The sequence below is a fragment of the Aotus nancymaae genome, unplaced genomic scaffold, assembly GCF_030222135.1.
Source record: "Aotus nancymaae isolate 86718 unplaced genomic scaffold, 86718_ANA_hifiasm-v0.15.2.pri h1tg000115l, whole genome shotgun sequence".
NCBI lineage: Eukaryota > Metazoa > Chordata > Mammalia > Primates > Aotidae > Aotus > Aotus nancymaae.
The window spans coordinates 12,951,970-12,975,303 of record NW_026988530.1 but is presented as its reverse complement, the minus strand read 5'-3'; the positions used below and the strand labels follow the sequence as shown (position 1 = coordinate 12,975,303).

At 43.3% G+C, this 23,334-nt stretch overlaps 1 pseudogene; it reads left to right on the top strand.

Moving 5' to 3' along the window:
* The first annotated feature begins 21,578 nt into the window (after positions 1 to 21,578).
* LOC105727611 (zinc finger protein 98-like) overlaps positions 21,579 to 23,334 on the top strand; it is a 41,170-nt pseudogene continuing 39,414 nt past the window's right edge.

Sequence of the window (23,334 nt, the reverse complement as noted above, 5' to 3'; positions counted from 1 at the left end):
ACATGCTGGAAGGAAGGTCCTGGTATGACCTGCTTATCTGATGCAGACAAAAAGAGCTTATGGAACGCTGTGCTACAGGCTCTGTGCTCAAGGGAGGAACGCCTCTTGGAAGCACAAGAATTCGACCAGACTTGCTGGCTCCTCTCTAAGACCCCTCTAGCTGTTTAACGATTAAATCTAGAGAAGAATTTATTCTATATGTTTCAAAGAAAATGCCAAACCAACCTAGCTATCTCCCCCCACACCCCTAATACATTCGTGCTTTGTGTTGTACACCGATAAATGGTGTGGGTCTCCAGAGCTCCAGGCCTTCACACCTCCATACTCGCATTGGCCCCCTGGTCCCCACTTTATTCACTCTTGTCTTTTTTCATTTCTTTGTCTCCACCATCCCTTGCAACCCCCACGGTCTTTGTCAGGGCTGGTCCCTGAAAGGGTCACTTGAGGTCAGGACTTCAAGATCAGCCTGGCCAACATGGCAAAACCCTGTCTCTATTAAAAATACAAAAATTAGCCAGGCATGGTGGTAGGCACCTGTAATTCTAGCTACTGGGGAGGCTGAGGCATGAGAATCACTTGAGTCTGGGAGCCGAAGGTTGCATTGGGCAAAGACTATGCCACTGCACTCCAGCCTGGGCAAAAAACAGCTCTCATTTGGAGAAAGATTACATTGAGAGAAAAAAAGAGTTAAAAGCATCTTAAGAAAAAACTCAGATTAGATATAAAATTGATCAATTAGGCCAGAAAATATATCTCTATAAAAAAATTGCTCTCTAACCACTCAAAATGAACAGCTACTAGCAGCATTAAACACATTAATGTGCCAGGCGCTGTGGCTCATGCCTGTAATCCCAGCACTTTGGAAGGCCAAGGTGGGTGGATCATTGGAGGTCAGGAGTTCGAGACCAGCCTGGCCAACATAGTGAGACACCGTCTCTATGAAAAATACAAAAATAATTAGCCAGGCGTGGTGGCAAGTGCCTGTAATCCCAGCTACTTGGGAGGCTGAGACAGGAGAATCGCTTGAACCTGGGAGGCGGAAATTGCAGTGAGTCAAGATTGCACCACTACACTCCAGCCTGGGTGACAGAGTGAGACTCCATCTCAAAAAACAAACAAAAAACATTAACATTATGAAGAAAGGGGGCATATTCTCATAAGAATTTTATAAGGTGTTTCTTTCATGTCTGCTCCTCTCTTATCTCCTAGCCATTGAATGGGGATCTATATTGGAATGCATCTAACAATTTCCACCTGCACTTTTTGTTTGTTAAGAAAATTTTTGTGGTTTTATTGTATCATGAAGCATTGAAACATCTGAACAAATCAATGTCTAGGCAGTGAGGCAGCTGCTTTCTTTTTCACATCTTTGGGTTACTAGAGCAACTTGTCAGGAGATTGAAAAAAAAAAGGCAACCTTTTGCACTACTTAAGTCTTTTAAATGCATGTGCATCCACCAGCACTTTTTGATGAATAATTGAAATCTGACTCTGTTTATAGAGTAGAATGCATTAGAGCTTGCAACATAGCTAACTGAAAAGCTATTATGGTTTTTACATGGCCGCATGACCTATCTGTTCTGTAATAGCAGTATTCAAAGCCGGGTGAGGTGGCTCATGCCTGTAATCCCAGCACTTTTGGAGGCTAAGGTGAGCAGATCACCAGAGGTCAGAAGTTTGAGACCAGCCTGGCCAACATGGTGAAATCTTGTCTCTACTAAAAATACAAAACTTAGCCAGCCGTGATGGTGGGCATCTGTAATCTCAGCGACTCTAGAGGCTGAGGCAGGAGAATTGCTTGAACCCAGGAGGTGGAGGTTGCAGTGAGCTAAGAGATCACACCACTGCCCTCCAGCCTGGGCAACAGAGTGAGACTCCATCTTAAAAACAAAACAAAACAAAAAAGCAGCATTTCAATTTAGTAAAATATAAGACACGAAAATTATGCTTATCTATAATTATCTTTATGTAGGATTTTGAAAAATTATAATTATAATACAGTTAAAACACTTTATGTTTCAAAAGTATGAGTAACAATATTTAAAAAACTAAGGGATTTATTCAAAGTAAATATGGTTGTCAAATATACTATTGTAGAATACACTGTTTAATGTATATAAATGCAGGTTGTCTAAAAACACTATGCATAACTATGCTAATTGTTCTAAAGTAATAAACAGAAAAAACATAAAACTACAGACTTCACCATTCAGTTTACACACTGAACGATTCTTGCTTGTGCATTATAAGTACTTCAGCCTGGAAATAATTACCTTACATAATCATGTTTCTGTCAAAGGAACTTACTCTGTATCTTTTAGTCTTTATGATTCTGTATTGCTAACCTTGACTCTACCTTAAACCTTTGCCAAAGCAAAAACAATGCAATAAAAGAAAAAATCAGCTAGGTGCGGTGGCTCACGCCTGTAATCCCAGCATTTTGGGAGGCCGAGGCGGGTGGATCACGAGGTCAAGAGATCGAGACCATCCTGGTCAACATGGTGAAACCCCGTCTCTACTAAAAATACAAAAAATTAGCTGGGCATGGTGGCGCGTGCCTGTAGTCCCAGCTACTCAGGGGGCTGAGGCAGGAGAATTGCCTGAACCCAGGAGGCGGAGGTTGCGGTGAGCCGAGATCGCGCCATTGCACTCCAGCCTGGGTAACAAGAGCTAAACTCCGTCTCAAAAAAAAAAAAAAAAAAAAAAAAAAAGAAAAGAAAAAATCTACATATAATCTAAATGCTTTATTAAAATCAAGATATACAAAACATCCTCCCCTATTTTCACATATGTGAATAAAGTCTCTTATTTTTTTTTTTCCCCTGAGACGGAGTTTCGCTCTTGTTACCCAGGCTGAAGTGCAATGGCGCAATCTCGGCTCACCGCAACCTCCGCCTCCTGGGTTCAGGCAATTCTCCTGCCTGAGCCTCCTGAGTAGCTGGGATTACAGGCACGCGCCACTATGCCCAGCTAATTTTTTGTATTTTTTTTAGTAGAGACGGGGTTTCACCATGTTGACCAGGATGGTCTCGATCTCTTGACCTCGTGATCCACTAGCCTCGGCCTCCCAAAGTGCTGGGATTACAGGCTTGAGCCACCACGCCCGGCCCAAGTCTCTTACTTTTAATTTACATTTTCTCCCGAAACAACCAGGTCACTTGACATGTTTGAACTCTTGGACATCTGAATTATAAACTTGAAAGAATATGTATGGTAAAAAAGCAGAAGACAGAAAGGTATTATAATAAAATGATGGGTGCACATAAATAAATAAAGTTGTTAGAAACCTATTAAGAAATGAGATACTGACACCATAATAGTGGGGGACTACAACACCCACAGGTACTAATGTACATATTATTAAGGCAGAAAATTAACAAAGATACTAAAACTTAAACTCAACACTTGACTAAATAGTCCTGATAGACTTCTACATAACTTTCCATCTAAAAATAACATAGTATACAGTCTTCTCATCAACACATGGCACAGACCCTAAAATTGATCGCACAGTAAGAAGCAAAGCAATCCTCAGCAAATTTAAAAATTCCAAAATTATATGAATCACACACAGAGACCACAGCTTGATAAAAATGTAATTCAATACAAAAACACCAGTTGAATCATACAGTTACATGGAAATTAAACAAGCTACACTTGAATTACTTTTGGGTAAATAACGAAATTGAAGGCCGGGCGCGGTGGCTCACGCCTGTAATCCCAGCACTTTGGGAGGCCGAGGCGGATGGATCACGAGGTCAAGAGCCTGGTCAACATGGTGAAACCCCGTCTCTACTAAAAATACAAAAAATTAGCTGGGCATGGTGGCACGTGCCTGTAATCCCAGCTACTCAGAAGGCAGGAGAATTGCCTGAACCCAGGAGGCGGAAGTTGCAGTGAGCCGAGATCGCGCCATTGCACTCCAGCCTGGGTAACAAGAGCAAAACTCCGTCTCGGGAAAAAAAAAAAAAAAAAAAGAAATTAAGACAGGAACCACAAAATTCTTTGAAACAACTGAAAACAAAGATACAACATACCAGAATTTTTGCAACACAGCTGCAGTTGTGTTAGGAGAAAAAATTATAGCATTAAATGCTTATATCGAAAATTTAGAAAGATCTCAGTTTAGGTTACGAGAGTGAAACCAGCCTGGCCAATATGGTGAAACCTCGTCTCTACTAAAAATGCAAAACGTTACCTGTGCGTAGCGGCAGGCACCTGTAATCTCAGCTACTCAGGAGGCTGAGGAGTATAATCGCTTGAACCCAGGAGGTGGAGGTTGCAGTAAGTTGAGATCACACCGGCTCAAAACAAACAAACAGTTTAACAAGCTGACATCATAAATAAAAGACTGAGAGAAGCAAGAGCAAATCACCCCCTAAGCTAGCAGAAGACAAGAAATAACCAAAATCATTTCTGAACGGAAGGAGATTTTGACATGAAAAACTATACAAATGATCAAGAATTGCAGGAGTAAAATTTTTTAAAAAATAAAATAATAACATTCCTCAACACTTGTCCCAGAAAATAAATAAATAAGTCATTAACAAGATTAATGAACAAAAAGAAAAAAGATCCAAATAAACAAAATTAAAAATGACAAAAGAGACATAACCACTGACCCGGAAAAAGTATACTAAAGTCTACTATGAACACCTCTATGCACATATATTTGAAAATTTAGAAGAAACGGACAAATTCTTATACACATACATCCTCTCAAGACAGAACAAAAAGGAAATCAAAGCCCTTAATAGATCAATAACAAGCTTGAAAATTGAATTAGTAATAAGTAGTCTACCAACCAAAATAGCACAGGACCAGATAGATGCACAGCTGAATTCTACTAGATGTACAAAGAAGAGCTGGTACCATTTCCACTAAAACTGTCCCCCAAAATTAAAAAGAGTACTATTCTGATACCAAAACTTCACAAAGAAAACAAAAGAAGAAAACTTTAGACCAATATTCTTTCTGGTTTTTTTTTTTTTCCAAGATGGAGTTTCGCTTTTGTTACCCAGGCTGGAGTGCAATGGCGTGATCTCGGTTCACCACAACCTCCGCCTCCTGGGTTCAGGCAATTCTCCTGCCTCAGCCTCCTGAGTAGCTGGGATTACAGGCACGCGCCACTATGCCCAGCTAATTTTTTGTATTTTTAGTAGAGACGGGGTTTCACCATGTTGACCAGGATGGTCTCCATCTCTTCACCTCGTGATCCACCCGCCTCGGCCTCCCAAAGTGCTGGGATTACAGGCTTGAGCCACCGCGCCCGGCCCAGACCAATATTTTTTCTTTATCACTTTTTTCTTTTTTCTTTTTTTTTTTCTTTTCATGGAGCTGTGTCTAGAAATAGACAAATATTCTTGATGAACAGTGATACAAAAATTCTCAACAAAATATTGACAAACCAAATTGATCAGGACATCAAAAAGCTTAAACACTCTGATCAAACAGCATTTATTTCTGGGATGTAAAGTTAATTTGACATACATGAGGTGGGGCACGGTGGCTCACACTTATAATCCCAGCACTTTGAGAGGCTAAGGCAGTCAGATCATATGAGGTTAGGCGGTCAAGGCCAACCTGGCCAACATGGCAACACCCTGTCTCTACTAAAAATACCAAAATTAGGCCGGGCGAGGTGGCTCAGGCCTGTAATCCCAGCACTTTGGGAGGCCGAGGCGAGTGGATCACTAGGTCAAGAGATCGAGACCATCCTGGTCAACATGGTGAAACCCCGTCTCTACTAATACAAAAAATTAGCTGGGCATGGTGGCGCGTGCCTGTAATCCCAGCTACTCAGGAGGCTGAGGCAGGAGAATTGCCTGAACCCAGGAGGCGGAGGTTGCGGTGAGCTGAGATCGCGCCATTGCACTCCAGCCTGGGTAACGAGCGAAACTCCATCTCAAAAAAAAAAAAAAAAAAAAAATACCAAAATTAGCCAGGCGTGTTAGTGAGCACCTATAATCCAGCTGCTTGAAAGGCTGAGGCAGGAGTATCGCTTGAACCCGGGAGGCGGAGGTTGCAGTGAGCTGAGATGGTGCCACTGCACTGCAGCCTTGGCAACAGAGACTCTGTCTCAAAACAAAAACAAAAACAAAAACACACATGAATAAATGTGATTCATCACATAAACAGAACTAAAGACAGAAACCACAAAATTATGTCAGTAGATGCAGAAAGGCTTTCAATAACATTTTACATTTTTATGTTAAAAACGTCTCAACGAACTAGGCATGGAAGGTGTATACTTCAAAATAATGAAGTATACAAACCCACAGCCAACATACTGAATATACACAATCTGAAATCTTTTTTTTTTTTTTTAACTGGAACAAGAAAAGGATGCCTTCTATTGACATATCTATTCAATATAAAATTGGAGGTCCTGGCCAGAGCAATTAGGCAAAGTAGAAAGATAAATGGCATGCAAACAGGAAGAGAAGAAATCAAACTTATTTCTGTTTGTAGATGACATAATGCTGTATCTGAAAATCTCTATAATCTCAGCAGAAAAGCTTTCTAAACTGACAAAAAACTTCACTAAAATTTCAGAATACAAAATAAATGTACAACAATTAGTAGCATCTCTGTAAATCGAAAACAGGCATGCTAAAACCCAAATCTTGAAATCTCATTCACAGTCACTACAAAGAGAATAAAACAATCTAGGAACACAGCTAACCAGAGAGGTGAAATATCTTTATGACAAAATTGACAAAACACTGCTTAAAGTAGTTAGAGATGAGGCCGTGCATGGTGGCTCACACCTGTAATCCCAGCACTTCGGGAGGCCGAGGTGAGTAGATCAAAAGGTCAGGAATTCAAGACAAGTCTAACCAAAATGGTGAACTCTGTCTCTAGTAAAAAAAAAAAAAAAAAGTCAGAAATAAAACAAACAAATGGAAAACCATTCTATGCTCATGGATAGAAAATATCAATATTATTATTATTTTTTCTTTTTTTATTTATTGTTTGTTTATTTTTTTAGCGATGAGGTTTCACCATGTTAACCAGGATGATCTTGATCTCCTGACCTCATGATCCGCCTGCTTTGGTCTCCCAAATTGCTGGGATTACAAGCATGAGCCACCACACCCAGCCAAGATCAATATTATCAAAATAGTAATACTGCCAAAGAAATTAACAGATTTAATGCTGTTTTTATCAAACTACAGAAAATATTTCTTAACAGAACTAAATATATATACATATTTTAAAATTTATGTGGAACTAATAAAAAAGAGCCCAAATAGCCAAGGCACTCTTAAGCAAAAAGAACAAAGCTTAAGTCATTACATTACCTGAATTCAAACTATCCTACAGGGCTACAGTAAACAAAGCAACACCATACTGGTATGAAAACAAACTCAATCCCAGCACTTTGGGAGGCAGAGGCGGGTGGATCACAAGGTCAAGAGATCAAGACCATCCTGGTCAACATGGTGAAACCTCGTCTCTACTAAAAATACAAAAAATTAGCTGGGCATGGTGGCGCGTGCCTGTAATCCCAGCTACTCAGGAGGCTGAGGCAGGAGAATTGCCTGAACCCAAGAGGCGGAGGTTGCGGTGAGCCAAAATCGCGCCATTGCACTCCAGCCTGGGTAACAAGAGCGAAACTCCGTCTCAGGAAAAAAAAAAAAAAAAAAAAAAAAAAGAAAACAAACTCATAGACTACTGCAACAGTATGGAGAGCCCAGAAATAATGCCACATACCTACAACCATCTGGTGTTTGACAAAGCTAACAAAAGGAATCCGGGAAGAATTCCCTATTTAATAAATGGTGCTGGAATAACTATCTAGCACTATGTAGAAGATTGAACCTGGAAGCTTTCATTAAACCGTATACAAAAATCAACTCAAGATAAATTAAACATTTAAATGGAAAACTTAAAAATTAAAAAAAAAAGTCAGATAACATAGAAAATACCATTCTAGAAATAGAAACTAGAAAAAAATTTTTAAATAAAGATTCCAAAAGCAATTGCAACAAAAACAGTAATTGACAAATGGAACCTAATTCAGCTAAAAAGCTTCTTCACAGCAAAAGAAACCATCAACACAGTAAACAACACACAGAATAAAAGAAAATATTTTCAAACTATGCTTTTGACAAAGGTCCAATACCCATAACTTATAAGAAACTTAAGTTTATAGAAAAAAAAAAAAGACCTCAATAAAAAGTAGACAAAAAACACAAAAAAGATATTTTTTTAAAGAAGACATCCATGGGTCTAACAAGCATATAAAAAATGCTCATCACTAATTATTAGAGAAATTCAAAGAAAAAGCACAATGAGTATCACCTCCCACCACTGAGAATGGCCAGTATTAAAAAGTCAAAGGATAAAAGATGCTGCAAAGGTTACAGAGAAACTGGTATGCTTACACACTGCTGGTGGGAATGTAAATGAGCTCAACCTTTCTGAAAAGCAATGATGATTCCTCACAGAACTAAAAACAGAATTACATTTGACCCAGAAACCTCATGCTTGGGCAAGTATCCAGCAAAATATAAATTATTCTAAAGACATATGCATCTTTATTGCAGCACTATTCACAATAGCAAAGATATGGAATCAATCTAAGTGCTTATCAACTGTATACTGGATAAAGAAAATATGGTATGGTTGGGCACGGTGGTTCACACCTATAATCCCAGCACTTTGGGAGATCGTGGCAGGTAAATTACCTGAGCTCAAAAGTTTGAGACCAGCCAGGTTAACATAGCAAGACCCCATTTCTACAAAAAATACAAAAACAAAAAAATTAGCCAGGCCTGTTGGTGTGCACCTGTAGTCCCAGCTACTTGGGGGGCTAAAGTAAAAGAGGTTTGCTTGAGCTCCAGAGGATCAGGCTGCAGTAAGTTGGGATCGTGCCACTGCACTCCAGCCTGGGCAACAAAGGAAGCCCCTGTCTTCAAAAATAAAATAAAATAATAGTTCTAATAAAATAAAATATGGTACATAAATATCATAGAATACTGTGCGGTCATTAAAACATAAACGCGTGCACATGCGCGCACGCATACACACACACACACACACACCCTTTGAAGCAACATGGATGAAGCTGGAAACCATTCTGAGAAAACTAATGCTGCAGCAGAAAACCAAATGAATGTTATTTCTAAGTAAGAGCTGAATAATAAGAACACAGGGACACAGATGTGAACAATAGACACTGAGGCCTAGTTGAGATTGGAGAATGGGAGGACAAAGAGGATCAGAAAAAGGACCTGTTTGGTGCTATGCTTAGTACCTCAGTGACAAAATAATCTGCACACCAAACCCCCATGACACAATTTTAGCTATATAAAAAACCTGCATGTATACCCCTAAGCCAAAAATAAAAGTTAAACAAATAAAAATCTATGATGGGGAAACAGTGCAACGTAGATGAAAGAACTGGTTTGTGCTACAGATAGTGGCTCAGGTGAAGGTATACTCTGATGTATTTTCATGTTTATGCAAGCAGATGAGATTAAGAACAAGTGGTCCAATATCCTCAGTTGGTAAGGAAAACGAATTGCTGTTCCAGATTCAGTGTCTGGGGGTGGGGATATGCAAGGAGACTTGTAGACATTTTGTATGTTTTTGCCAAGAAACACTAGAATCAAAAATGCTGTTGTAAAATGTCTCAGGGTGGTGTCTAGTCCTGGAAAAGGTGTGGACATGTTAATATCTACTGGGTACGCCTGTAAATGAGTGGGAATCCTGTGGTGACAGCTGTGAGAAAAGGGGTCTGCTATCAAGAGTTCCTTTCCTCTAAGTTTTTATCCTCTCTCACCCTGGGAGGAGACCTGGAATCACAGGACAATGGGCAGTGTGACAGCCTGTGTACAGGAGAGCAGAGACTTCCATTCCCAGACAATCAGAGTTTTGTTCCAGGCCGGGCTTCTATGATATCTTTTTTTTGGACCAAATCTGTAGAGTTTGCTGAACACGAAGCCATTCCCCAACATCAACTCATTGAATAACATTTGAATTTGAATTCTGACACCATCCAGAGTCCGCACAGACCCTGATTCAGGGCTCAGTCTCACAACACTGTCCTAATGCCAGATCCCAGTGACAAACCCCATAGGCCTATCTATGCTTCTGAGCTACTCTGTAAAAATTGTGGACTCCCGTAACTTCCCTCAAGTTTCATAATTTGATAGAGCTACTCACACAACTCAGCAAATCACTGTAGCTACATTTACCAGCTTACTGTAAAAAAATAAAACCCAGAAAAAATCAAATGTAGGAAATGTGGCCTGGCCTGGTGGCTCAGGCCTGTAATCCCAGCACTTTGGGAGGCCGAGGCGGGTGGATCACCTGAGGTCAGGAGTTTGAGACCAGCCTGAGCAACACAGAGATACCCTGTCTCTATTAAAAATACAAAAAGCCGGATGTGGTGTCGGGGGAGGGGAGGGGGGGAAGGAAGGAAGGAAGGAAGGAAGGAAGGAAGGAAGGAAGGAAGGAAGGAGGGAGGGAGGGGAGGGAGGGAAGAGAGAAAGAGAGAGAGAGAGAAAGAAAAAAATGGGGAAAGATGAAGCACATAGATAATCCTGGTAAATAGCTGTGATTAATAAAATTCTCTATCCTTTGTGTTCTCCAGAAACAGTTTATGGAAAAAACATGCTTTCAATTATGACTTAGCTGGTGCTTTTTTTTCTTACCTATCATATAGTCAGAGATAGACTGCACATTTTCTCCTTGTTCTCATTTTAAAAAATCGGCTGAATTTTTCTTTAGTGGTCAAAATAAAATACTTTTAAATCAAACTTCACTTAAGTTTATCTCCTGCCCACAGGCTCCTGAACATTGGACTACACTCCAACTGAGTCAAAATACAACTCCATTTTATGTCCTTCCTAAGGACATACTAATTACAGGGTAAAACATTAATCTAGAATCTAATTTTTTTTACCTCCCATTTGCCATTTTCCTTCCACCTTCTTTGCAATCTTGTTTCTTTCCTATAAAAGAAAGCCCTTGCTGGCCTGAACTTTGCAATTTGTATAGATCTTACAGTAGGTATTTCCTTCTGTTGCAATACTCTTTTGGAATTTATTTATTTATTTATTTAGTTGTTATTATTATTATTACTATTTGAGACAAAGTCTTACTCTGTCACCCAGGCTAGAGTGCAATGGTGTGTTCTTGGATCATTGCAACCTCCACCTCTCAGATTCAAGGGATTCTTATCCTGCCTCAGCCTCCCCAGTAGCTGGGATTATAGACGCCCACCACCACGCCAGGCTAATTTTTGTATTTTTACTAGAGACGGGGTTTCACCACGTTAGCCAGGCTAGTCTCAAATTCCCAACCTCAGGTGATCCAATCGCCTTGACCTCTCAAAGTGCTAGGATTACAGAGTGAGCTACTGTGCCTGACCGGAAATGTATTCATTTTCTACAGCCAAAATTCAGGAGAGATTTTTTTCTATTGTTTTTCTTGGTAGCATTTTAAAAGTGAAGCCTTGGAATTCTGCTTGAAATCACCCAGTCATAAAAAAAATTCTCGCAATAACGCCCATAAATTTTTAATAGAGAAAAAAGAGAAACTAAGAACCCCATAAACCAAACCAAAGATCTTCCCATTCGTGACCCGCACCCCGAGTCAGGATTCTCCCCTGACGACCTTCGCCCCCCCACCGTGGTCCCTGGGAGAGACAATCTGGAAGACAAGCTACGCTGCGGCTGCAAACCTGCCCAGAGAGGGCTCCAGGCCAGGGCACAGTCATTGAGCAGACGCCATCTTATTGCTGAAGGGGACTGAGGCTGAGCTGGGCAAGGAGAACTCCGGCCACAGATTGTGGAGCTGATTGCGGGGAGGCCTGAGTCCGCCGCAGCCACTTCCCACCGGTTCCAACAAGCCCCTTCCCTTCTCTCCAGAGGTCGGACCCAGCACTCACATCATTTCTAGGCTTCCAGGGAATCCTGTCTTCTTAGCTGTGGATCTCCAGTACCAATAGGTCAGAATGCCACTGAGACTGGGCCTCTACTTGCAGGGGACACATAACAGCGAAGACGAAACCCGCAATTCCGGCTGCAGCAACAGACAAAGCCGCCGCCACATCCCCGAAGCCGCCCTTTCCGCTCCAGCTGCGTGCCTGATTGGACGGTTCCCAGGGCAGCGTCGCTGATTGGATAAGCTTTAAGACACCCCCACCCCCGCCGATCCCTAGGGCCCTGAGTGACAGAAGACCAAAGGCTGGCTGATTTTGAAGATAGAGTGACAGCTGAAGGTGCAGTCTTTTCAGGCAGGGCTTCCTCCGTGAGCTGAGACAGGGTTACCCCAGAGGGTGTTTGCCTTTAGCCTTGCGTGTAAGGTCTTGTGTATTTGTAATAATATACTATATGGCTGCTCACACATGGAAATAATAGAATAACAATTATTTTCAAATTTCAGCTTTTTTTTTTTTTTTAGAGACAGGATTTCACCATGTTGGCCAGGCTGGTCTCAAACTCCTGACCTCAGGTGATCCACCTGTCTCCGCCTCCCAAAGTGCTGGGATTACAGGCGTGAGCCACCGCGCCCAGCCCAAATTTCAGCTTTTATAAGCTTCCAGGCTTCTGGTCCTTTGGGCAGAGAGCCTGAGATTGTTTGGTTTGGTTTGGTTTTGAGACGGAGTTCTGTCGCCCAGGCTGGAGTGGAATGGTGCCATCTCAGCTCATTGCAGCCTCCGCCTCCCGGGCTCCAGTGATTCTCCTGCCAAGTAGCTGGGATTACAGACACACACCACCATGCCCGGCTAATTTTTTTGCATTTAGTAGAGATGGGGTTTGACGATGTCAGCCAGGCTGGTCTCGAACTCCTGACCTCAGGCGATCCACCCACCTCAGCCAAAGTGCTGGAATTACAGGCGTGAGCTACCGCTCTCGGCTAACCTGAGACTTTTTTTTTTTGGAGATTGTCTCTCTCTGTCACTCAGGCTGGAGTGCAGTGGCGCAATCTTGGCTCAGTGCAATTTGCGCCTTAAGGATTCAAGCAATCCTCTGCCTCAGCCTCTCAAGTGGCTGGGATTACAGGCGCCTGCCTCTAGGCCGGGCTACTTTTTTTGTGTTTTTAGTAGAGATGGGTTTCACCTACTTGGCCAGGCTGGTTTTGAACTCCTGACCTTGTGATCCACCCACCTCCACCACCCAAAGTGCTGGGATTACAGGCGTGAGCCACTGCGCCTGGCCAAACTGAGATTTTTAAAGGTCACAATCCTTTCTTGCTGAGAGTGTAAAAAAAATACAAAAAAAAAAAAAAAAAAAAAAAAGGACACGGTCTTTGGAAATACAATGTGAGCCACATGTGAATTTGAAATTTTCTACTGGCCAGCTGTGTGCAGTGGCTCACACCTGTAATCCCAGCACTTTAAGAGGCTGAGGCAGTCGAATCACCTGAGGTTAGGAGTTCAACACCAGCCTGGCCAAGACTGGTCTTGAACTCCTAATCTCAGGTGAAACCCCCATCTCTAATAAAAATACAAAAATTAGTGGGCGTGGTGGCGGGCGACTGTAATCCCAGCTACTTGGGATACTGAGGCAGGAGAATCACTTGAACTCAGGAGGTGAAAGGTTTCAGTGAGCCGAAATACCGTCACTGCACTCCAGCCTGAGTGACAGAGAGAGACTCCATCTCAAAAAAAGAAAAAAAAAAAATCCAGCTGTTGCCTTTAAATAAAGAAGAAAAAAAACCCAAATATCATATAGATAATGTTGGCTGCAAAATTCTCTACATACAATTATATTTTATGAGTGCACATGAGACCCCCTTTTTTATATCTGTTGTTTATAGAGCCATTAGAAAACTGTGAACTAAGGCTGTCATGATAGCAGACAGTCTTGATTTTTAATCTTGTGGGGAAAAAAAGCTGTCTACATCAAGATTGCCATCTCCTTTGAGGAGAAACTTTCCTGGTTAGCATTGTCATAAGATCTTCTATGGGTTTACAATTGCAAGGGTTTGGATAGGCCCTTCTGAATTGTGAGACTATCAACCCAATGCTCAAAGTCTTGAAGTCTTGCTTCAGTGTAGATGGCAAGAAGACTCAATGTTTGTGTTCTAGATTATAAAGGGTTTAAGTAGATTATTAAAGGCTTTCTTTACCTGGTGAAAACATGCTTTGCCATAATGCATGAAAGCTTTCCTGCATTTAGTAATACTAGACTTCAGAAGCAGATAATACATGAGCTGTTTTTTGTTTGTTTGTTTTCTTTTGTTTTTTTGAGACAGAGTCTCACTCTGTGGTCCAGGCTGGAGCGCAATGGCGCTATCTTGGTTCATGGCAACCTCCGCCTCCTGGGTTCAAGTGATTCTCCCTGCCTCAGCCTCCCGAGTAGCTGGGATTACAGGTGCCCGCCACCACGCTTGGCTACTTTTTGTATTTGTAGTAGAGACAGGGCTTCACCATGTTGGTCAGGCTGGTCTCAAATTCCTGACCTCAAGTGATCCACTTGCTTTGGACTCCCAAAGTGCTAGAATTACAAGCGTGAGTCACCACACCTGACTCATATATCATTTTTAATTTGACAATGCTTCCCATCTAATTCAACCTATCAAATACATTTATATATCATGTTTTTATCATACTTGTAGATGCTGAATTGGCCCTCTGTAGCATCCAAAAGTTAGGGGTCAAAAAAATTGTTTTTTGAGACGGAATCTTGCTCTGTCTCCCAGCCTGCAGTGATGTGGTGAGATCTTGGCTCAAAGCAGCCTCTGCCTCCCAAGCTCAAGTGATTCTACTGCCTCAGCCTCCCAAGTAGCTGGGAGTATAGGCACCTACCACCATGCCCAGCTGATTTTTCTATTTTTAGTAGAGACAGGGTTTTGCCATGTTTGCAAGGCTAGTCTTGAACTCCTGACCTCAGATGATCTGTCCACCTTGGGCTCCTAAAGTGCTGGGATTACAGGCGTGAGTAATAGCTTTTGACTGTGCTCTGCCTTTTTAAAAATCAAAATATAGGCCAGGTGATGGCTTATGCCTATAATCCCAACACTTCCAGAGGCTGAGGTGGGCAGATCACCTGAGGTTGGGAGTTTGAGACCAGCTTGGCAAACATGGCAAAATCCCATATCTACTAAAAATAGAAAAATCAGTTGGACATGGTGGCATAGGCCTCTTTTCTCAGCTACTCGAGTGGCTGAGACACGAGAATCTCTTGAACCCAGGAAGATGAGTTTGCAGAGAGCTGAGATCACGCCACTGCATTTCAGCACAAAAGACAAAGCAAAACTATGTCTCAAAAAAAAAAAAAAAAAGAAATCAAAAGACAACCTCAAGATATACTCAAATATTTTGCTAAATTGTAGCAGAATGAAATGTCTTCTGGCTGGGCACTATGGCTCACACCTGTAATCCCAGCACTTTGGGAGGCTGAGGCAGGTGGATCAACTGAGGACCGAAGATGGAGACCAACCTGGCCAACATGGTGAAACCCCGTGTCTACTAAAAATGCAAAAATTAGCTGGATACAGTGGCATACATGTGCCTGTAATTCTGGCGGCTCAGGAGGCTGAGGCTGGAGAATCACTTGAACCCAGAAGGCTGAGATTGAAGTGAGCCGAGATCACATCATCACTGCACTCCAGACTGAGCGACAGTGAGACTCACTCTCGAAAAGAAAAAGAAAAGAAAAGAAATAAATAAAATGTCTTTCGAGCACATCTGTCTATAGTCGCTTGACATCAAGGTAAGACGTTTGTTCAGGCACACTACGTTTAGTCAGTGTTGAAAATCATAAACAGCCCACAAATATAAAAAAAGTATTTTCGGCCAGGTGTAGTGGCTCACACCTGTAATCCAAGCACTTTGGAGGCCAAGGCGGGTGGATCACCTGAGGTCAGGAGTTCAAGACCAGCCTGACCAACATGGTGAAACCCGTCTTTATTAAAAAAAAAAAAAAAAAAGGTATTTTCATTTTTATTTATTTAGACAGTCTCACTCTGTCGTGTAGGCTGGAGTGCAGTGGCACGGCTCACTGCGACCTCAGCCTCCCAGGTTCAAATGATTCTCCTGCCTCAGCCTTCAGAGTAGCTGGGATTGCAGGTGCCCACCACCATACCCAAATTATGTTTGTATTTTCACTAGAGATGGAGTTTTACCATGTTGGTCAGGCTGGTCTTGAACACCTGAACTCAGTGTAAGGGTAGCCGAGAGAAATGAGAATAGACCCAAAGTCAGGTAAAAAAAAGTTTTATTTACCTGCCAGGCTGCTCCGTAACAGTCAGAGGAGGCAGCCCTGAGCTTACAAAATCAGGGGTTTATATAGGATGAGAGGGGCATAATCTATTCACTGGTAACAGGCACAGAGATAGTTTGTTAACTTGCAACAGACCTACAATACATCATCCTGTGACTTTTGCAATGGCAGTCTTAAAAAAAAAAAGACAGAAACCAGGATTTTTTACAGATATGTGTCAAACAGGAATTTACAAGTATGGATAACCAACATATGTTTTCCCTTGAGCTGCCCAGATGGCTGTAATCAGGCTTTGCATAATTGCCACACATCTGGCAGCCTTCATGTGGCGCCTAGGTAGGGGTTCAGGAGTGCAGTTGCAGAGCAATCAGAGGGGTAAAGGGGTCAGCCTTCACAGCTTGTCTCTAACACTCAGGTAATCTGACCACCTCAGCCTCCCAAATTGCTAGGATTACAGGCGTGAGCCACCATGCCTGGCTGTCAAAAAGTTTTTTGTTTTTTTTGAGACAGAGTCTCACTCTGTCACCCGGGCTGGAGTGCAGTGGTGCGATCTCGGCTCACTGCAACCTCTGCCTTTGGGTTCGAGTGATTCTCCTGCCTTAGCGTCCCAAGTAGCTGGGACTAAAGGCACCCACCACCATGCCTGGCTAATTTTTTGTATTTTTAAGAGAGACAGGCTTTCACCATGTTAGCCAGGATGGTCTTGATCTTCTGACCTCGTTATCTGCCCGCCTCGGCCTCCCAAAGTGCTGGGATTACAGGGGTGAGCCATCGTGCCTGGTGCAAAAAGTATTTTTAACCGTTTGACATATTTGACAGACTTCCCGATATCAAATTTCTTTCTCTTTTTTTTTTTTTTTTGAGATGGAGTTTCGCTCTTGTTACCCAGGCTGGAGTGCAATGGCGCGATCTCGGCTCACCGCAACCTCCGCCTCCTGGGTTCAGGCAATTCTCCTGCCTCAGCCTCCCGAGTAGCTGGGATTACAGGCGCGCGCCACCGTGCCCAGCTAATTTTTGTATTTTTAGTAGAGACGGGGTTTCACCATGTTGACCAGGATGGTCTCAATCTCTTGACCTCGTGATCCACCCGCCTCGGCCTCCCAAAGTGCTGGGATTACAGGCGTGAGCCACCGCGCCCGGCCCGATATCAAATTTCTGCTTAAAAATTGTCTTCTTGGCCGGGCGCAGTGGCTCACACCTATAATCCCAGCACTTTGGGAGGCCGAGGCGGGTGGATCACGAGGTCAAGAGATTGAGACCATCCTGGTCAACAAAGTGAAACCCCGTCTCTACTAAAAATACAAAAATTAGCTGGGCACGGTGGCGCGCGCCTGTAATCCCAGCTACTCGGGAGGCTGAGGCAGGAGAATTGCCTGAACCCAGGAGGCGGAGGTTGCGGTGAGCCGAGATCGCGCCATTGCACTCCAGCCTGGGTAACAAGAGCGAAACTCCATCTCAAAAAAAAAAAAAAAAAAAATTGTCTTCTTTTGCTGCGTGATGTGGTTTACACCTGTAATCCCAGAACTTTGGGAGGCTGAGGCAGGTGGATCACAAGGTCAGAAGTTCACGACCCGCCTGGCCAACATAGTGAAAACCCATCTCTACTAAAACTACAAAAAATTAGCCAGGTGTGGAGGCAGACACCTGTAGTCCCAGCTACTCAGGAGGCTGAGGCAGGAGAATCACTTGAACTCAGAAAGTGAACAGTGTTTGTAGTGAGCTGAGACTGTTCAACCACACTCCAGCATGTACAAAACAGGGAGAGTCTATATCAAAAAAAAAAAAAAAAAAAAAAAAAAGGCCGGGCACAGTGGTTCACACCTGTAATCTTAGCACTTTGGGAAGCCAAGTTGGGCAGATTATTTAAGGTCAGGAGTTTAAAACCAGCCTGGCTAACATGTGAAACCTTGTCGCTACTAAGAATACAAAAATTAGCTGAGGTTGGTGGTGGGCGCCTGTACTCCCAGCTACTTGGGAGGTTGAGGCAGGAGAATCCCTTGAGCTCAGGAGGTGGAGGCTGCAGTGAGCCGAAATTGCACCACTGCACCCCTGCCTGGGAGACAGAGTGAGAGTCTGTTTCAAAAAAATAAGTTGTCTTTTGTTTTTGACCCCTAAGTTTTGGATGCTACAGAGGGCTAATGCAGCATCTAAATGTATAATAAATAAATGTATTTGATATGTTGAATTAGATGGGAAGCATTGTCAAATTAAAAACGATGTTTGGGTCAGATGTGATGACTCATGCCTGTTATCATAGCACTTTGGGAGGCCAAAGCAGGCAGATCACTTGCGGTAAGGAGTCCAAGACTAGCCTGACCAACGTGGCGAAACCCTGTCTCTACCAGAAAAAAAAAAGTAATAATAACCAGGTATGTTTGTGTGTGCCTGTAGTCCCAGCTACTTGTGAAGCTGAGGCAGGAGAATCACTTGAACCAGGGAGGCAAAGGTTGCAGTTAGCCCAGATTGCGCTGTTATAAGTAAAATTTTGATGCCACAAAGGAAATAGCACTCAAATATATGTCCTCTCAGCAAGGCAGTTTATTTCTATAAAAGGGTGCAGGGTGCAAGGATGGAGCAATGATAACTGCCGCACATTTGGACAAGGCGGGACAGGGGTACTTATGCCTGACAAGGGGTCGTCCCTGCTGCTGTGTCCTGTGTCGTCCCATATTGGCTAGGGTTAGACTGCACAAGCCAGACTAATCCCGATTGACTATTTAAAAAAGAGCAGGGGTCCAAGCTGGAGTGGCAGAGTGGGTGTTTTGGTGGGAAGAATGATTTAAGGGCGTGTCAGATAAAAGTAGCTAGGGGTTATCAGGTGAGTGGGATGAGTAAGGATGGAGCGGGGGGCTGGGGGAACAGATGTGAACTACTCATGAACCAGTGGAGAAGGTTGTTTACTGGAATTACAAGGAAGTTAAGCTTTAAAATAGAGATTTAAAAAATAAGAGAGGTGAACATAGTGACATACTGTTTCTTTGAAGACAAACTTGGGGTTCACTATAACAGCACCAGTGCACTCAAACTTGGGCAACAGAGATAGACTCCATCTCAAAAAAAAAGTAAATAATAATACAATAAAAATAATGTTGGACCTTCTTAACTTATATTTACATAAATATACTATTAATAGTTAAAAATTGTAAGTAATTTCAAACATCTAATACATCTAAGTGTATGTTAGTACTCATAATTATGGTTATTACAATAAATTATTGTAGACTGCTGATATAATCAATTTTTTTTCTTTTTCTTTTTTTCGAGACAGAGTCTCATTCTGTTGCTTAGACTGGAGTGCAATGGCAAGATCTCGGCTCACTGCAACCTTGGCCTCCCACGTTCAAGCAATCCTCTTGCCTCAGCCTCCTGAGTAGCTGGGATTACAGGAATGTGCCACCACCCTAGGTTAGTTTTTGTATTTTAGTAGAGACTGGGTTTCACCATGGCCAGGATGGTCTTAATCTCCTAAATTCATTATCTGCCTGCCTTAGCCTCCCAAAGTGCTGGGATTACAGGCATGAGCCACTGCGCCTGGTATGTTTCTTGTTTTTAATGTTTGGCTAGTAGGAAATTTAAAATTTACACGTGGCTCACATTTTATTTTGAAGGATTATGTCCTTTTAAGAATCTTAGGTTGGGCTGGGCACCGTGGCTCATGCTTGTAATCCCAGCACTGCGAGGCCGAGGCAGGAGGATTGAGGTCAGAAGTTTGAGACCAGCCTATCCGATATGATGAAACTCCTTTTCTACTAAAAAATAAAAAAAATTAGCCGGGCATGGTGGCGCACGCCTGTAGCCCCAGCTACTCAGGAGACTGAGGCAGGAAAGTCGCTTGAACCCAGGAGGTGGAAGTTGAGGTGAGCCAACATGGTGTCACTGCACTCCAGCCTGGGTGACAGAGTGAGCCTCCATCTAAAAAAAAAAAAAAAAAAAAAAAAAAATTAGGTTGGCCAGGTATAGTGGCTCATGAATGTAATCCCAGGACTTTAGGAGGCGGAGGCAGGTGAATCACAAGGTCAGGAGTTCGAGACCAGCCTGACCAAGACAGTGAAACCCCATCTCTATTAAAAATACAAAAAGTAGCCAGGCGTGGTGGTGACCACCTGTATTCCCAGCTACTCGGGAGGCTGAGGCAGAGAATTGCTTGAATCCAGGAGGCGGAGGTTGCAGTGAGCCACAATAGCACCACTGCACTCCACCCTGGGTGACAGAGATTCCGTCTCAAAAAATAAATTAATAAAATACAATAAAGTATCAAGTTATCGGGGTGTGGTGACTCATGTCTGTAATCCTAGCACTTTGGGAGGCCAAGTTGGGCAGATCACCTGAGGTCAGTGTAAACTTGCACGCTCTGAATGAAGAGACCCCCAAACAGGCTTTGTGTGAGCAACATGGCTGTTTATTCACCTGGGTGCAGGGGGGCTGAGGTTGCAAATGAAGTCAGCAAAGGGCGGTGGGATAGGGGTTGGTTTTATAGGTTGTGGGGGAGGCAGTGGAAAATTACAAAAGTTAAGTTTAGGGTGGGTTTTCTGCAAGCTGGGAGGGGGTCGTAGGGTGTGGCATAATGAGGTTGGCCAAGGTCGGTTACAAATTCCAATGACCTTGTCAGTTGAGGCCTGAATAAAAAATAGAAGAATGTCTCAAGTTAGTTAGGTACTGCAGGGGTTGATCGGTTCTTTCAGAAACTCATCTAGGGTGTAGGTGTAGGTCACAGAGATTACCATGCTATTGATGGGGGCGAGGTCAGACCTTACAGTCAGGAGTTGGAGACCAGCCGGGGCAACATCATCAAACCCCATCTTTACTAAAATGCGAAAAAATTAGCTGGGCATGATGGTCCATTTCTGTAATCCCTGCTACTCCGCAGAAGAATAACTGGAACCCAGGAGGCAGAGTTTGCAGTAAGCCGAGATCGCGCCATCGTACTCCAGCCTGGGCAACAGAGCCAAGACTGTCGCAACAAAACAAAACAAAACAAAACAAAACAAAACAATCTCAGGCTGCCTGCTCAATGGACCAGAAGCCAGGAAGATTATAAAAGCTGAAATTTAAAAATAATTGTTATTTTATTCTTTTCATGTGTGAGCAACCATATATTGTATTTACAAATACAGGAGACCTTATGCACAAGGCTAAAGGCAAACACCCTCTGGGGTGGTCCTGGCTCAGCTCAGGGAGGAAGCCCTGCCTGAAAAGGCTGCACCTTCAGCTGTCACTCTTTCTTAATTCAGCCATCATTTGGTCATGTCTTCTGTCACTCAGGACCCTTGTTGGGGGGTGGGGGTGGGGGGCAGGGTCTTAAACGTCTCTTCCAGATTGTCTCTCCCAGGGGCAGGGTCTTAAAACTTATCCAATCAGCGACCTTTCCCTGGGAACCAATCAGGCAGCAGCAGGAGCGGAAAGGGTGGCTTTGGGGATTTGGTCCGGGCTTTGTCTCTGGCCGGTGCGGAAGTTTTGGGTCTCGTTTTTGCTGTTCTGTTTTCTCTGCGACTAGAGGCCCAGTCTCTGTGGCCTTGTCACCTGCTGGGGCTGGAGATCCACAGCTAAGACGTCAGGACCCCCGGATACCTAGAAATGGTGTGAGTACCTGTTCGACCTTCTGAGAGAGGGGAAGGGGCGTGTTGGAACCGATGGGAAGTGGCTGTGGCGAACTCAGGCCTCCCCCCAGTCAGCTCCACAATCCGTGCCCCAGTACTCCTTGCCCAGCTCGACCTGAGTCCCCTTCAGCAAAAGGATGGCGGCTGGGCAGTGACTGTGCCCTGGCCTGGAGCCTCTCTGGGCAGCTCTGCACCCGCAGCGCCGCGTCTTTTCCAGATTGTCTGTCCCAGGGACAACGGGAGGATCATCAGGGGAGAATCCTGACTCGAGGTGCGGGTCATGAATGGGAAGATACTTGGTTTGGTTTATGGGGTTCTCAGTTTCTCTTTTCTCCTATTAAAAATTTGCCGGGCGCTGTGGCTCACGCCTGTAATCCCAGCACTTTGGGAGGCCGAGGCGGGTGGATCACGAGGTCAAGAGATCGAGACCATCCTGGTCAACATGGTGAAACCCCGTCTCTACTAAAAATACAAAAAATTAGCTGGGCACGGTGGCGCGTGCCTGTAATCCCAGCTACTCAGGAGGCTGAGGCAGGAGAATTGCCTGAACCCAGAAGGCGGAGGTTGCGGTGAGCCGAGATCGCGCCATTGCACTCCAGTCTCGGTAACAAGAGCGAAACTCCATCTAAAAGAAAAAAGGAAATAACCAAACCAAATTCATTAATCAGTTAGGTCCATTTATGCAGTTTCTTTCTTTCTTTTCCTTCCTTCCTTCCTTCCTTCCTTCCTTCCTTCCTTCCTTCCTTCCTTCCTTCCTCCCTCCCTCCCTCTTTCTTTCTTTCTTTTTTTAAAAGACGGGGTTTCACCATGTTTGTCAGGCTGGTCTTGAACTCCCGACCTCAGGTGATCCGCCCGTCTTGGCCTCCAAAGTGCTTGGATTACAGGCGTGAGCCACCACGCCCAGCCCATTTATGTAGTTTTTTAATTTTCACCTTGAGCGTACAAATTTCCTGGTTTTGAAATCAGAGCTTACTTGGAAGTTTATCGTTGGTTAAGCCTGAATTTTGTTTCCTCCAGTGTAGTAATTTCTTTCTTTCATTTTTTTTTTTTTTTTGAGACAGAGTTTCATTCTCGTCGCCCAGGCTGGAGTGCAGTGGCGCTCGGTTCACTGCAACCTCTGCCTCACGGGTTCAAGCGATTATCCTGCCTCAACCCTTCAGAGTAGCTGGGACTACAGGCATGCGCCACCACGTCGGGTTAATTTTTGTATTTTTAGTAGAGTTGGGGTTTCACCATGTCGGCCAAGATGTTCTCCATCTCCTGACCTTGTGATCCGCCCACCTCCCAAAGTATTGGGATTACAGTAAGTGTGAGCTACAGTGCCAGGCCGACTTTAGTTTTTTTAAGTGTAAATCGCATTTTATTCGTAGAGTTTAAAAGGTAAGAAAATACTTATAATACTTACAAAGGGCATAAAGGTGTGCATTTCAAAAACTAATCATGTTCTTCATTTCTTAAAAATTATTATTTACCTTTTTCTTTCCCAAAATGAGTTTAGGAATTTTTTTCTTTTTTTTGAGACTGAGTTTCGCTCTTGTTACCCAGGCTGGAGT